This window comes from Pipistrellus hanaki (assembly GCF_964339955.1).
Source record: "Pipistrellus hanaki genome assembly, chromosome: 4".
Classification (NCBI taxonomy): domain Eukaryota; kingdom Metazoa; phylum Chordata; class Mammalia; order Chiroptera; family Vespertilionidae; genus Pipistrellus; species Pipistrellus hanaki.
This window is the reverse complement of record NC_140506.1, coordinates 59,037,321-59,053,975: the sequence shown is the minus strand read 5'-3', so window position 1 is coordinate 59,053,975 and position 16,655 is coordinate 59,037,321. Positions and strand designations below refer to the sequence as shown.

Here is a 16,655-nt window from a genome sequence, read left to right as displayed (position 1 = left end):
ATTAGAGGAGGAATTCCTAGGTATATAGCATTCACTAGAGTAAATTCCAGTTGGACTGGAAACCTAGCTGTACAAATTGGCCCCATACACAGATGGACATGTACCCGTGTGTGTGAATGAGGAGCTAAACCTCTGGGAGAGGGGATCTCAACCAAGATATTAAGTGGTTTCCCATGGAAAGTAAAATTTACTCCTCTATGTATTTCTACATTGTTCAAATCTGTAACAATGAGTAAAATACACACAGATACATGCACATGTACACAAATACTAACCTGATTGGATATGTAAAGAATCTCTAGGCTTAAAATTAGTGGGAGAAATGACAAAAGAATTAAGCAATAGGACTTGACAGCAAATAGGTTATTTTTATTGGAAAGAATTTAGACAACTTGGAGAAAATGTTTCCTACAAATTCATGTTGCCACTCTCAAATAGTTTAATATTGTAAGAGCATCTGATTAGCTGAATAATGTCTGTCCCCAAAGATATCCAGGTGCTAATCCCTAGACTTGGTGAATATGTTCCCTTTCGTATGTCATTCAGTGACGCATCTTGAGATGAAAATGTAACCCTGGATTACCAGGTGGCCCCATCTTTACCAGGAGGTTCTTTATAGGAGGGAAGCAGGAAGAGGAAAGTCAGAAGAAAGAGATGTCATAATGGAAGCAGCGGGTCAGAGTCAAAGAGGGCTTGGAAGAGCATGGTTGTTGGCCCTGAAGATGGAAGAAGGGGCCTCGAGCCAAGGTATCTTGGCAGCCACCGAAGCTGGAAAAGGCAAGGAAACGGATTCTCCCACGGAGCCTTGGAGGGAGCCGGGCCCTGCCGAACACCTGGATTTTAGCCTAGTGACGCCGTTTCAGATCCTGACCTCCAGAAAAGTAACAGGATAAGTGAGTGTTGTGTTGAGCCAGGAAGTGTATGGTCATGTATCCCAGCAGCCGTAGGAAACCAACGCAGAGCCTACATGAATGAGACACATGGCTAGTGGTTGTCTGCTAGGCCTCAGCACAGGCTTCCGTGTTCAGACCATGTGGGTTCTTTGCTGTGTCGTTTCTCTTCTTCCTCACAAACCCATGGGGAAGGTGATGTGACTCTCATTTTTGCAATAAGCGAAGTACAAGCTTACGTTGTTGAGTGGTACATCACACCATTAGTGTCAGAGCGAGGGTTTCATCTGGCCCCAGAGCCCAGAGCTTGTGAGTTACATGCAAAGGATACATGCTACATTATAGAGAGTGGTTGGGTTGTAAGTGATATCTTCTGCCTTTTTTCATAACATACAAATGTTCTGAAGAGAAAATATAATTGTATGTTCAGGAGAAGAAGAAAAAATTCTTGGTGAAAGACCAGGAACTTGCCTGTCGTGGTTTATTGTCATTGACAACAAAGTCTCCCAGAGAATGTTCTTTCCGAATCAGAAGCCCTCTGGGCTGCTCTTCCCAGAGGTGGTTTCCCCAGGGCACCTTGATATAACACTTGGCCTGATGAGAACCGCTCCTTGGGTTCCGCTCAGGTGAGGGCACATGTCCGGGGTGGGGTGAGAGGATGCTGAGGTAAGGTGGGCAGAGATGGCGGGAGGCCCAATGTCATGTGGAAATGCACTGCTGGGGACTCAGGACCCCCAGCAGGCTGCTCTTTTTAGTTGCTGTTCTGTATTCAGTTGTGTCACTTTAACTGTCACATGAAAAAGGAACAAAAAAGTAGCCCCCTCCTCAGCCCCGTGCCCTTGCTCCCTTCCCGCTCACCTCCATGTGCACAGAGGTGTGGCTCAAGAAGTTACCGGTTTGGCTCAGTGGTTAGAGCATCAGCCTGCAGACTAAAAGGTCCCAGGTTCGATTCCAATCAAGAGCATGTACCTTGGTTGCGGACTCATCCCCAGTAGGGGGTGTGCAAGAGGCAGCTGATTGATGATCCTCTCTCATCGATGTTTCTAACTCTCAATCCCTCTCTCTTCCTCTCTGTAAAAAATCAATAAAAGTATATTAAAAGAAGAAGAAGAGGTGCTGCCAGCGATAAGGAGGAAACCTCTGCCTGTCTCTCCATGGGATCAGGGAGCGCCCTGGTTGTCATCCTCACTTTCCTCAGCACCTTTTTCTCCTATCCACCCACCCTTCCTTGGCTCCAGGAGGGCGGCAACCTGGCTGTGGGTGCCCTCTGAATTCCAGGACTTCATGCTCCCAACAGGCTTCCATACCCCACAGAGTGGTCTGGAAAACTTGACCAGGACCACCAAGGCTCCCACATGGGCCAGGGCCGGAAGAGAGATGCTAAGAAAAAAAAAGGGATTCCCTGTTCCACTGCAGGGATGAAAGGAGAGGAGAGGGGCAGAAGCAAAGCCTGGGGCTGACGTGAAACGAGAGGTTTAGAGAGCTGACTGGGGGGATGAGCGGATTGAGAATGGAGCAGACACTTGCAAAGAATTCTTGAAACCCGAGGTGCCTGGAGAACGTGTGGGAAGTGGCTGTGCAGGCGGATAGGGGCGGCCACCCTTCCCAGCTCTGGTGCTTGTCGTGACTGGATGGGGGACATCGGGAGCATGGACAAGGAGATGGCCTCCACCTTCTGCTCCATGACATTTGGGAGCTTCAGTTCAGTGTGATGGGTAATGCTAAAAGGAGGTGATTGTAATTTTGGCATTTGAGGATTTCTGCTCTTTTTAAAAAAAAAAAAAAAAACACAAAAAACTCTGTTAATACAATCTGGAGGGACCCGGCTGTCCGGACCGCACCTGCCGTGTGCAGGCATGGAGTGCTGGCCTCCGTTCCGTCTCCCTCTCCCTCTCCCGTGTTAGGGGCCTTTCGTTTGGCCCTAAGGATGTTTGTATGTGATGGGGCTTGTTTTCCAGAGACATTTTCATGCTGGAACTTGAGGGACAATTTACTGTTTTCATTGCCTCTCAGAATGAGGCAGGCCCCAGAGAAAGGAACCGGTGTTTTTACTCTTGCCCTCACCCCCCACCCCAGGGTTCCTCGACACAGCTTTTTTTTTGCATCTCTAGATGCTAAGTTCTCAAACCATTAGGACCTAGCTGTCCTACTGTCCCAGCTTCTGCCTTCCGCCCCACCCCACCCTGTTTTGCTGTTTTGTCTGTTTAGTTTTATCACCTGAAGGGAGAGAGAACACTGACAAGCCTGACACAGTTTTGCTGTGATTCATGAACCGATTTCCCGCCTGGGTTGGGGACTTTATTTTGACCCGGAACCACTTTTCTGTGTCCCAAGCTCCTCCTTTCCTCGTAAAGAGTGTACTTAAAGTTTCCAAGAGTTTTGGAGCATTTTTGTAGCCTTCCCTTTTCACCCGACTTTGCCCTGGCTAGGTTGGTCAGAGAGCCTGGGTTTGGAAATGCAGTACCTGTCGCCCTAGTGCTTTCATCATCCTTTCCTGTAGCCTCTTAGCTCCATTCGGAAATGGAGACCAAGTGGCTTCTTGTCTGCTTCACAATTAGACGGCCTAGCGAATGTGAGTGGAAGGTGACTGCTTCTCTCGCATCTTGTCAGCTGACTCTCGTAAGTGGTGGGGTTAGATCACTTTACAACAATAGTTTGGCCAAGATTGTTCCAGCAGCTGTGTAGGCAGGAAATATGGAGACCTCGTAGGCACTTTAACACCTTAACGATGCTGACAGAGACTCTGGGAGGAGGTGTGGTGGGCTCCAGGAGGCCAGGCTGGGCAGACAGGCCAGGATCTTGATAGGCTAACCTGCAGCAAAGAAAGGATCTTGGCTGATGGTGGTGATGGTTATAGGGCTGCCTCTTTATGGGTGACTGTTTATGACTGTGGCTAATAAAAAGTAAGCAGCTAGTGTTTACTAGTTAAATTTGATAGTACTCATTTGTGTCCTTGATCCCAAAGTACTTCTCTTTTCAAAGCTTAAGCCATGATTTCATCAGACCCTGATCACACCCCCAGCCTTGGAGCCTCCTGTTTGCTCAGTGGATTTGCAGTCACTTTGATTTATCCTGCGACATGACTACAAAGGGGTATGTAAGGCAGTCCAGCGTAGTGATGGATAGACTGTGGGGCTTGGAGGCATTTGTGTCCTGGCTCTGCTTTAGCAAGTCTGAGTGATCCATCCAGTCAACAACTCACGTTTGCCACTTGTATGATAATGATGATGGTGATGATGATGATGATGATAATAACAACCAACATTACTGAGCGCTTGCTATGTGCCAGGCATATTTTATTAGGTGCTTTAAGTACACTATTTTATCTAATCATCATAATGCCTCTGAAGAAGATGCTATTTTTATCTCCACTATTTTATACACAAGAGAACCTAAGTTGAGTGGAGCCAGGGGTCTTTACCAGTATTGCATGAACAGCAGATGGCAGGGGCAGGGTTCAGAGCCAGGATTCTGACTTAAAAGTTCACATTACTCATCACACTGAAATATTAGTGAAAATAAGTGTGAAAGGAAGATTTTCACACCAACCCATTTATCAAAAGCTAAACTTTAACAGCACCATTTGTACAAGGATGAGAAGCAATAGCCACTCTGATACAACACTGGTAGGAGGGGACAACCCAGTCATGGCTACGATGAATTTATAATGGAAAACGGGGCATCCAGAAATGACCACAGGCTTGCATGTAGTGTGGACAAGCTGTCTCTGATAGAAGTTACACCTGTCATTTTAATTCCATCTGAGGTCCCGCCTGAGGTCCCATCTGAGGTCACTCTAAATCAGGGGTCCTCAAACTTTTTAAAGTGGGGGCCAGATTACGGTCCCTCAGAGAGCTGGAGGGCCGGACTATATGAACTACTAATTCCTACTGTAACACCTCGGCTGCGCTCACTGCCCAAAAAACCTGGCGGGCCGGATCAGACTCCTCTGCGGGCCGCATGTGGCCCGCGGGCCGTAGTTTGAAGACCCCTGCTCTAAATGATGCATGGCCCCTTTTCAAAGCCCCAGGAGTAAGAGCAGCTCATTATGGCTTGCTTTACCAGCTCCCACTTCCCCATCCCTAGAATGATAGTGGAATCACACTCAAGCAGGGCCACACACCAGGTTTGGTTAGTCTTTGGTTTGTTCTGAGTATGCACTGAAACAGCAGGGAGCCTGGCTTGTGATGCAGCGCACATCTTTGATAACCTCTTTGAGAAAGAGTCCGTTTGGCTTTTCTGTTTGGGTCATGGCTGCACATGTTTGCTTTTGTTGGTGTGTTTACTGACAACATTCTCTACTAGACCAAATGGTACTTCTGGGTTGCTTGGAGTTGCCAAGTGTGTGTTACCATACAGGAGGTGAGGCCTGCACAGCCGGCTTAGGCTCCAAATGATGCTAACCCTGGAATGGTACTTAAGGATGCATCACAGTGAGATGAATACAGAAGACAAGTGGGACGAGGCTCTTGGCTATGGGCCTGGGTGGGTGGCTGTTTACTTCATCTATATTCAGGAATAGGCATACTCTCAGTGTCTTGTTGGGTCCTCAGAGATCCTTCCTCTGGGGTCAGGTGGCACTGTTTCTGGGAAACACAGGGAGCTTCTCAAGCCAGTCTTGCCTCCCTCCCTGAGCAAATGGGACATCTGTGCTACACAGACAGCAGTCTAGCTGCAGTATTAGAAGCGGGTTTGCCCTGAAGGTACCCCCATCATCCCAAAGGCTCCCTTATCTAAGCTCCTAAATACGTTGGGGTCTTCTGATCCTCACAGCAACCCAGTCCATCGAGGGTACTCCCACCCAGCTTCATAAAAAGGAAGTGAGTTAACTTTCTCGTGACCACAGAGCCCATGAGGGACAGTGCAAGTCCCAGTGCGCCTGGATCCGGAGCCCATGCCTTTAACCACCTCATTAATGCGTGACCTTGTTGTCTTGTGAATAGCATTGTTGTGAGACTTAATTTCAGTGCTGTAAGTTCAGGAAGACCGAACAACACACAACAAAGCTTTTCATACTGGCGATATTATCAAGGTGGGGTTTTGTTTCAGCTTTTGTTTTGCTCTTTAATTTTTAAAGTATGAGAACACACAAGGAAGCAATCTAATTTTGGCAAGGGGAGCTTGGGGTCAGCTTCGAGGAGGAGGTAATATGGAGAGAGAGCTTGAAAGCAGGGATAGAAGGGTGTGGCCTTAATGCATTCAGGGATGGTGTGGCCAAATGGACTATGTGGAGAGCAGAAGCAAGACTGGTAGTGAGGGGACAGGTGAGGAATGGAGGGGAAACGACAAGAGGTGGGAAAGTTTAGATGCCTTTGAAATGGTTGGTTGGGGCCAGATGTTGAGGGCCCTCAAAGTAGCCTACATCCCATAGGCACTTGCAAACACCCCCCTAACGCAGATTCTCAGCGCCTGCTCCTTTGGACAGGCAGTATTTTGCCCTGTGTTTTGTGGGTGTTTAGCAGCATCCCTAGCCTCTCCCCTCTCCCCGATCCTCCTCCCATTTTGAAAACCAGAAGTCTCTCCAGACGTTGCCAGGCATTCCCTTGGGAGTGGAATTGCTGCGGGTTGAGAACCACTGCCCTGAAATAGGGCAAGATGAGAAACTGCAGGACAGTGCAGTGGGCTAGGAGGTTGATCTGGTTCCGTTTTTATCGTGATGTTAACATGGAGGGTGATGGCAAAGGCAGGAAAACTGCCCTCACTTCTAATTTCTTGTCCTCGTGCCTGCTGCAGGCCCAGGCTGCCAGGGTTCGGGTTGTTTAAAGAAATCTGAAAACATTTTCTTGTTAAATCCACTCATATTTAAAACAGTTCCAAATGCCGAAACTGGTTTGGCTCAGTGGATAGAGCGTAGGTCTGCGGACTGAAAGGTCCCAGGTTCGATTCTGGTCAAGGGCATGTACATTGGTTGCGGGCACATCCCCAGTAGGGGGTGTGCAGGAGGCAGCTGGTCAATGTTTTTCTCTCATCGACGTTTCTAACTCTCTCTCCCTCTCCCTTCCTCTCTGTAAAAAATCAATAAGATATATTTAAAAATAAATAAATAAATAAATAAATAAATAAATAAAACAGCTCCAAATGAGGTATAAACCAAACACAATGCTGCCATATGACCCCACCTACCCCCAGTCATACACATTGTGGCTTCAAGTGCCTCCTGGCACACAGTCTGTCACCCATACTCTGAGTTCCCCTCCTTTGAGAAGCAGGGCCTCCAAGCCGGGGATCCTGTGCAGATGTGGCCGTATCCCTGGTAAGCTTGAGCGAATCAATTGCAGTGCAAGTGTGGGTGCTCCCCCGGGAATCCCTGGGACCCCTTCCCTGCTTCAGCAGCAGCTGCTTCATTCAGTCCTGCGTATTGCATTTTTCATTCCTCACACATGCCCTCCACTTAAAAGACCTCTTTCTCGTAGTACCTGTTTTCACATCTGAGGGTCCTGGTGCCTCTCATCTGAGTGCACATTTATTTGCTCTTCCTTCTCAAAACAAGGAATCCGGAAATGAACCCATCTGCCCAGTGTGGGGCGGGCAGGAATGACCTCTCCTTCCTCCCCACACAGCCTCGGCTGCTGTACCCCAAGACTGCAGAGCCCTGGGGCAGCCACAGGCATGCCTACGGCACAGTGAACTCCTCGCGAACTAGAATCCCTAAATCTCTTTTACACAGCCTGCTACCAAGTCGTATTTCTCTCCCGCATGTACGATAAATTATTGTAGCGTGCTTGCGAATGGTAATGACTCCAGAGTAACCGGAACTTGTCTGTCCCTCTCAGTGGTCCTAGACTGCCGCTGAGTTTTGAAATATGTTCGTTTTTTTAAAATAATAATTATTGTCTTGCTTACCTTTCTGTCAGCTGTCGGTTCTCACTGTTCTCTGTGGAGCTGTCTCTAGCCTTTTAATTTGCTGCTTCTAATCTTTTGCAAGTTGGGAGATCACGTGTCTGGGACTTTGAGAATCATGTAACCAGGATCATTAGAATTTCAAACAAGGGATTCGGTCTCTGCAGGTAAACCCTTCTTATGGGTCAGGTGTGTGAGCTCAGGTTGGGCATTGGTGTCTCCTTCACTGGTCAGAGCCATTTATTTTTTGTCCTCACAGTTTTCAGGTCTGTGGAGGAATGTCTCCTTCTAGGACTTGTAAGATTTGACTGCACAGAGTGGCTCTGTTGCCATTCGTACAGCCACCCCCGCCTCCTCACCTTCTCTGTCCTCTAATTGCTCAGAGAATTGGAGCCTCATCTTGGAGATACCTTAGACCAGTGGTTCTCAACCTTTCTAATGCCTCGGCCCTTTAATACAGTTCCACAACATGAGGAACTGTATTAAAGGGCCGCGGCATCAGAAGGGTTGAGAACCACTGCCTTAGACCATCAGGATCCAAACTTGGAGAAATTCAATCCCTTTTACCCACATGGAATGGTTATCAGCCTTCTGTGGCCTAACATTTATTCCACATTTTAGGCCAATGTTAGTGTAACGGTGTGTCCATCATAATCATATTGCTCCCAGGGGTGCTTTTGCAACTCTTCTCTCTTGGCCCTTCAGTGAAAAATTTGAGGAAATGAGATCTGGATTTGTGGATGGATAGAGATTCTCAGAGTGACTTTTTCCTTTCTTCTCTCCCACTACCATGCATGTCAGTGAGTCCTTCAGGTAAAGTTAAGGTTGTCTGCCTGTCTATTTCAGAGCATAGTTCTGGAACTGGAGATGTGCAGTGGAAGCTGTCAGCTGTCTAGTATGCCTGATCTGTCAGTGAAATCTAAAGGTTTTACACTGAACTTGTGTGTTCTGCAGTTTCAGACTTACTCATCTGACTTGTGTCCATATATATATATATATATATATATATATATATATATTTAATAAAAGTAAGCTTGGTTGACCTTTGTTCCCTTAGGAATATAGAAACTGAACTGTCATTGAGGAAAGCCATGTGCTGGTCCACAAATTAGCAGAATAAGACTTTACAAATCGGTCTAGTTTTTCTTCCAACGTCTTCCTAACCAGTCCAAGCAAAAACTTTCAGTTTTGCCTGGTAATTAAGGGAAATTAGTTAAGCTGGCGGGAGGGTGGGTAGCAGAGATCAGAGGCTCTTTTAGACTATCTTAAATAGAAACAGAGCTTTGTGGTAAGGACCTGAACTATGCCATGATATCCTGCCAAATCATAATATTATCCAAATTCATTTCAACAAATCCATGGCACTAATAAGCGGGTAGGCAATCTTGAAAGAGCAAACTCTGACATAGAGAAATGACAGTTTTTCTGAAGAGCTCTAAAAATTAAATACTATCGCCTTCTCTGACGAGCTTTGGAGGCGGTGAAGATGGGGTTTAGCATCTGAATTCATCCTACTCACCAGCTTTGTGACTGGAGACTTTCTTCAACCTCTGTGGGCTTCCGTTTGCACAGCTCAAAATTTGAATTGGGAATTAGGAAGGTCTGAGGGAGGGAGAGAAGAGTGACAAAGGAAGGAGTAGAGCAGCAAGAAGCAGAAGAAGCTAAGTGGAAGCTAGTACTTTACTCTCTACCTCCCTTCTCCCAGAGTCTTTTTCCAGGAATAAGAGAATTCCAAAATCGTTCCTCACCAGTTTCCAAATGGTTCACACCCTCTGGGCAGCCCGGCTTCCGGAGGTGCGCTGAGGCTGCGGTCTCTCCATCACACACTTCTCCAGGTGCCTGACCAGCTCTGGCCCCAGCCCTGCTCAGTGCTGGCAGCAGTGGCCCTCTGAATGCAGCTGCGGCTGGGGTGTCACTGGAGGAGGCTAATACAAGGCCCCTCCAGGCCTATTTGGTGACAGTTCCCACCTGAGGATGGAGAGGTTGCTCTGAGATCATAACGTTTCAATCAAGGGTCATAACTCTACACTCTTTCTTGAGGAGAAAGGAAAGAATATTGTAAAGAGTGACTTTACAGGTTTTCTCCAACCTGTTTCCTAAAAGAAGAGATAGGTTTGGAAAGAGTCATTTATTAAAAGCATTGGAACTTTTGCCAAAACCGGTTTGGCTCAGTGGATAGAGCGTCGGCCTGCGGACTGAAAGGTCCCAGGTTCGATTCCGGTCAAGGGCATGTACCTTGGTTGTGGGCACATCCCCAGTAGGAGGTGTGCAGGAGGCAGCTGATTAATATTTCTCTCTCATCGATGTTTCTAACTCTCTATCCCTTTCCCTTCCTCTCTGTAAAAATCAATAATATATATATTTTTTTAAATTGGAATTTAGAGAAACACTATAAAAGAAAAGTCTGTCTATTTTTCTGTCTAGCCACCTCCCGCCCTCCTTCCCCCCAACACACACACCACTTAAACTTTTCACACCTGTCTTCAGTTGAACAGAGCCTTGCTCTCAGGAGTGTAAGGGACCTGCACGGGACCTGCTTTGGCTACGAGAGCAGCCACTAGCCTTTTTAAGCCTAGTGACAGTCGGAGCAGAGAGGTGGGGAGCCATCAGAGCCCAGCATCGGGGCTGTCTTCTGGCAGTGCTGCCCCCAGTGTAAGCCACATCATATTGTCACATAACCTGTTCTGTCCACCTGGACCCCTTCCCCTCATCTCTTAGCCTCTCTGCCTGTTGAAATTCTACCTCTAGGCTTAGCCCAGATGTGCTCTCTTCGATAAAATCTTCCTAAGGCACTCAGGCGGGACCTGCCCAGAGCTCTCCTGTGCTCTCAGGCCACGTGATTGGGGCTTGCACTGTGGCCCTTCTCAAGCTTCCCCTAACAGCGCGGTTAGTGGGCGAACGCCTTTCTGTTGTCTACCTTGTCCACTCCTCGTTGTGTAAGCACACCAGGGGAGCCAACTGTGTGCCAGGCATTGTCCTAGAAACCGGAAATGGGTCAATCCAGGTGCTCCCCATCACTCTGGACTCTGGCACGTGCATAGAAAACTCACTGTGATTTGTGTTAGACGGTGAAAGTGGGTATCAAGTGCTTTAATATTTCCATGTGCGTGTCTCCGCATAGCTTTTGGAGTTCTTACCTTTTGAAGCGGGAGGCTGTCCTATCAGTCTCTTACTTCCACGCCCAACAGAATGCCTGGCGCCCAGCAGGTTCCCAGTGTGTATGTCTTGAACGAATCCCTCCCCATGTAGTTAGCAGAAATGATGTGGGCCCACTTAGCTGCCCTCTCCACCTGGTCCGGCTGGAGCGCTCTAATGGAAGCACGCCATGAAGCTACGGAAGGCCGAGGAGAGCACCCAGTAAATGCTAACGGGACGAAGAGACTGCATAATGTGGGCAAGGAGCGCACTGCCTTCTCTCCTATAAAAACCTCCTTAAAAGCGTTTCAATGGAGGGGAACTCCCCCAGCGTAGAAACTAAATGGATAGTTAAGGACTAAGGCCTGTGCAGAAGAAGCTGTTATCTTGTAAACACACAAGGGCGCTCCCAGCAGGATCCAGGGAGCTGACATGGAATACAGCGTGTCCCTGCCTCATACCTGCTGCAGGCCTCTGGCCAGTAGTTAGGAAAGAACAGATGAGCCACAGCTGACGGGGAACACAGCCTCCCTGCCTGGTGGCTGGTGTAAGCACCAGGACCCGGTGGAGCTCAGCATCTATGGTGGGGCTGCAGGCACATAACCAGTCTCAGCACTGTGACCAGGAGCTCGTTTCATTGTCTTTTGTTTTTAATGTGATTTCGGTTTTGCAGCTGTGACTTTTACTTGTGAAGAAGGGAACTCTCCAGGTGATGACACTCATTTTTGGTGTGAGGTTTGCCTTTCAAGGTTAATACTGTAAGCCTAATACCTCACATTTTTGTCAACTTTGTCACTATTTCCATTCATTCGTACACTTGCTTCCTGTGAATCCTTGGGGAATGAGGAGGGTGTTTTTCCCATTCTGTATCTGAGGCCCAGAGGACAAAGTACGATTGGACCCACTCCTCCTATGGTGGTGCACAGTCAGGATATGGCTAAGGCCGCTGCGCATTTTCTCTCATTTACATTCCTGTCATAGTTACAGACGCAAGGCACTTTCGTTGACTGTTACCAGTTTTGTCTTTGGAGTTCATGTGTATTGTCTTCTATTTTCTTAACTATTGACTTCAACAATTAAAAATAAGAGAACAGCCAAGCTAAATTTCTTTCTATTCTTATGAGGACGTTTTAGGGCTGGTCTTGATATTCTGAAACATAGGGCTGGTCCGAAATGTGCCTCGTGTGGTCCTAAAGAGGCCTGTGTGCATCCGGCATATTCCATTAACAGCAGCTCAGGAAAACTGCTTCTTGGAAATCAAAGTTTCCCATCAAAATTTATCATCAGGAATTCTCTAAATTTGGCCACTGTCTAGATCAGCAGTCGCCAATTGGCCGACTGCAGACCACTGTTGGCCTGTGAGGTTCGAAAGGTTGGCAACCAGTAGTTTAAGGAAACTTTTGGAGCAGCACTTGCCAACAGACCACCGGTGGTCCATGAGGTCCCAAAGGTTGGTGACAGCTGGTCTCGATCATCTGTCTTGGATGGTTTATTTATTTATTTTTATTTTTATTTCATTTTATTTTTATATTAAGGTATTATATGTCTTGGATGGTTTAAAACAAGCTGTCTTTAGTGGTGTCATCGGTTCATAGAGACATTCATTGGTCTCGGTGTAAAACTTGGAGCTTAGAAGAATGCATGCCGGTTTTCAGGGCACGGCCACACGAATGGAATCAATTTGGCAAGTGGAAGCTTGGCTCTTCAAAATTAGAGGTGGCTACTCAGGATCACTTCAGATTAAATTGTCAACAGGGTTAATGATGGCTTGCAAAGTAGGCTGCTGAATGGGGCACAGACAGAACATAAATGACTTTACATAGTTATACTTTTTCCTGATTAGAAAAGTAATTCGTACCCATCGTGTAAAATATAGGAAGTCAGGAAAAGACTAAAACCAAAATTGCCTAACATCTCACATCTAGATATATTTGATCATTAATGATTTAATATTTTCTCTGGTATAGATAAAAGAATGATCTTTTTTACCCTGTTGAAATACTAATGTATGTGGGAATGTATATTCATTTGGGGCAAGAAGGACTGGCAGAGTAAGCATTTCTAATGTCAGGTAAAGTAATTTTTGTTAGGCAGCTGATGTGGGCCACACCCGTACCTGAAAGTTGAAGAGGACAGAGCTGCAAAGGAGAATATTCTCTTGCCCATTTACTCTCATCTCCCCCATGTAGCCTGAACAAGGCTGAAAGCAAAAGGGCGAGGGGGAGGGGATCGTTACTCCTGCCCATGAGGGGGTAAGGAGTGCGCTTTCCAAGTATGTTCTCTCTGCAACACATTCCATGAATCTGAATCATTCCGTATTTGTCTCCATTAAATTTCTGAGCTGGCAGCCCTGTACTGAGCACTTACAATGTATAAGGTTATTAAATTGAAAGTATGGGAGACAGGATGGAATTGAAGAGGAGATAGAAGACCAGCGACAGAGGCATTAGAAAAGAGGAAAAGACAAATTGAAAAACAGGTCGGGGATGAGCAGAAGCTTGTGAAGAAATAGTGCTGGGAGGACAGTGTGACAGCCGCATCTCTCCTCACACAGGGAAGGCCACTCTCCATTCCCTGGAAAAGTCATCTCTGACTATAGTTCTTGGGTGTGAGTAGAAATAGCTAGGGAATGTTTCACAAGCGAAAAAGCTACTTTTTCGGGTAATTCAGAATCAAGATTTATATATGCTTAAGTAGACCACACCCAAAGCCCTTGGCTGGGGACATTATTGGGCTGGGTGTTAAAAGTGCTAAATCATTTGATCCTTGCAGTACCTATGGTAGCTGGGCATGGAGCTCACTGGTGGAGCTGGGACCTGAACCCAGGCCTCGGCTCTCCAGTGTGAGTCATAAATAGGTGTCCTATTCTTGCAAAATGCACACGGTTGCTAATTGGGTTGTTGAATTTTATAGCAAAGTCCTACTAAATTCACTTGTATCCTTTTGCCTTGTAGAAACTAGTATTTGATTAATTGGTAAAGGGGGAGATAACTAACATTTTAAAAGAAATCAATAGAAATCAATTCCATTTGTCTCAACCTACTGAAATCCTACTACCTATTGTTCTAAAAGGATCAAAACTCAACCACAGTGGGAAGCAAACAACCTTGGACTAGTTTGGGGAAGAATTTCCCTTGGATTTTCCCTACAAGGAAAGGAAAGCCACGCAGGAGCACCCAGCCTTGCCCGAAGTAGCTCTCGTGTTACCAGCAGCCAGAAACAGCATCTGAGAAGACAAATGTTCCCAGTGCTAGGCTGCAAATGGATTAAAGCAGTGTTGATCCTCATCTGTCAGAACAATTAACATGAGTAAAATACTTGCCCTACTTAAAGCAGATGGAGGGAGGGGAGGAGGGTGCTCTGTAATACTGCCCGTAAGATTAATGTTGCTATTTGGGCAGCAGAGAGCACAGGATTTACTTTTTGAACATTACATAGATTTACAGGGATGTCAGTTATGGCTGAAAGCACAGACTGTGTTCTTAAAGGGTCTCTGTAGGGTACTGAATGAGGCATGGAAGAGGCAGCAGAAGGGGGCACATGCAATAGATAGCATTTTTAACAGTGAAATATGACTTGTTGGCCTTTTTTTCTTCTTCTCCTTATTTTTAAGCTCTGCCGAATTCAAGGCTTAACAGTAATCTGGCTTCTTAGAGGATATATAAATATTGTTGTAAATTGTTTTGGTAAGACAAATGGCAAACAGAAATAGGGCTGCGCTGACTTGAGATCCATCTGTGTGAATGTGTGTTTGCAGGGAGACCAGATCTCATTGCTCTCCACTGGCCTCAGGGTCCGTGCTACTAGGGCAGGAGAGAAAGAAAACAGCATGTTAATTAAGAGTAAGGCATCTAGGAGGATTTTATTACCCTTGGACAGTGGCAGTAGAATGGGAAAATTATTGAGGTTAGCAAAAGAATGATAGGAGATGACAGTTGTGTGAAAAATAATATTTACATGAGTGCTGAATCAAATTTTAATTATGAGAAACTTACCAAGGAAGGAAGCAGGCTGTTGACTGCAATCAGCTGTCACTGCAAGGGCCAGAGCTGGGGCAGAGGAAGGGGTAGGACTGAGTGACCAGTCGTCATGGGCATAGATTCTACTATTCCTGCAGATATGTTCCCCAAATGGCCCTCATAGATGTTCTGCCCTGATGGCCACTTCTCCCCTTGTTTGTTTCTCCTCTCCTTCCTTCTAGTCCCCCAGCTAGTGGGGAAAGTGAAAATCCTCTGCAGGCAGTCATGGCGTTCAGGTTAAAACCTGGCGCCGAGCCACCTTCCTAGAAAAGCGGCTGTGCCCTCCGATACCAAGATGGTCCACTCACCGCTGTGCTATCCCGTTTCTGAACAGGGACAGCTGAAGGGTATGGAGTCTCAGTTAACCGTCTGAGAACCGAGGGCAACTCTACAGTTGCTTTTCTCATGTCTGTCTTGCACCTGGCCTGTGTAGATTCCTGTTTATCTTTATTTCAGCAGCATATCGTTCTTTTTCAGTTCTTCCCCATCACTACAGGGTCATTCCTCTTTGAATACGAGGCATGGGTTTTGATTTGTAAGCCCTTTTTTTCGTAATGACACTAGCCACGGTTTTAAATATTGCTCATGTGGACAGTGTCCCAGCCATGCATTCTTTTCAGGTTCTTTCGGGTACTGAAATAATCCTCTAAAATGGAAAAAAAAAATTCTGTTCTGATTTTCTTAAGAGAAATTTCATGTATTTATGTATCTGTTACAAACATTATTTAAATTAATACAACTTAGAAACTGCCTAAATTTGATTAAGAAAATTATAATGTACAATATTTGCTTCCCATGGCATTTACTCAGTCATTAAAATTATGTATATGAAGACTGTGTAGCCACTTGGGAAAACTACAAAGAATAACGCTAATTTGGCAATATATGTACATTCTTATTATAGCTAGTTTAAAAACACGCAAGTATATGTGGATAAAAATTGGAAGGGATCATGGAGAAATGTAATAGCTTTTACAATTGTGATTCTTTTTGTCTAATTTCTTTATATAAAGTGATTTTAAGGTAAAATATACTTAATGTTGACATTGTTTAGCATCATAAGCAGACTTTTATAATGATTTGAATGCTTCCTTTTATTTTTCTATTGTGTGGCTGAGAGTCCTTGCATGACCCGCTAGCTCCAGGTTTTCCATCCTTCCATACCTCCAGGTTTTATGGTTTCCTAACCACTGCTGAGTGTCCACATTGCATAATTGTGCAAATCACACAATGACCTTCAGTGTTTGGCTTCACTTTTCCTATAGTTTCCATTGCCCCAAACAGAAAAATCGATTCATGTAAATCTTTAACATACATGTATTCAGTACTTACATTGTGGCAAGAGCATTGCTGGGTGTTATAAACCAGTGAGGCATAATCCTGCTCCTCAAGGCACTTACAGACACAGTGGTGGAGGCCCAAGAAATGAAGCCATGAGTACTTTGGCAGATGCTGTGATAGCATTGAGAAAGGGAACATGGGAGTGGTGCCCACCAGGGCCCAAAGAATCTTTCTAGAGGTCACCTGAGTGAGATGTGGAGTTCAGTGGCATGGGGAGGAGAGGGCGGGCAGGGGGCGGGCATGCTTTATCTGGAGAACTGCAATTGGTTCAGTGTGGCCAGAAATGAAAGCTTTGGGGAGGGGAACAGTTCTTAGGCCACATTAAGAAATTTGGACTCTACCTGAGGGTGGAGTCTATTCAATGGCTATTGAAGGGTTGCTGTTTATTTTTAATTATCTTTTAGCGAGAAAGTGATTCACTCAGCATTGC

General features: G+C 45.9%; 1 protein-coding gene across 2 annotated transcripts in view; it reads left to right on the top strand.

The window, feature by feature from the left end:
• MCC (MCC regulator of WNT signaling pathway) overlaps positions 1-16,655 on the top strand; it is a 227,172-nt gene that overhangs the window by 98,620 nt on the left and 111,897 nt on the right. The window lies entirely within an intron of this gene.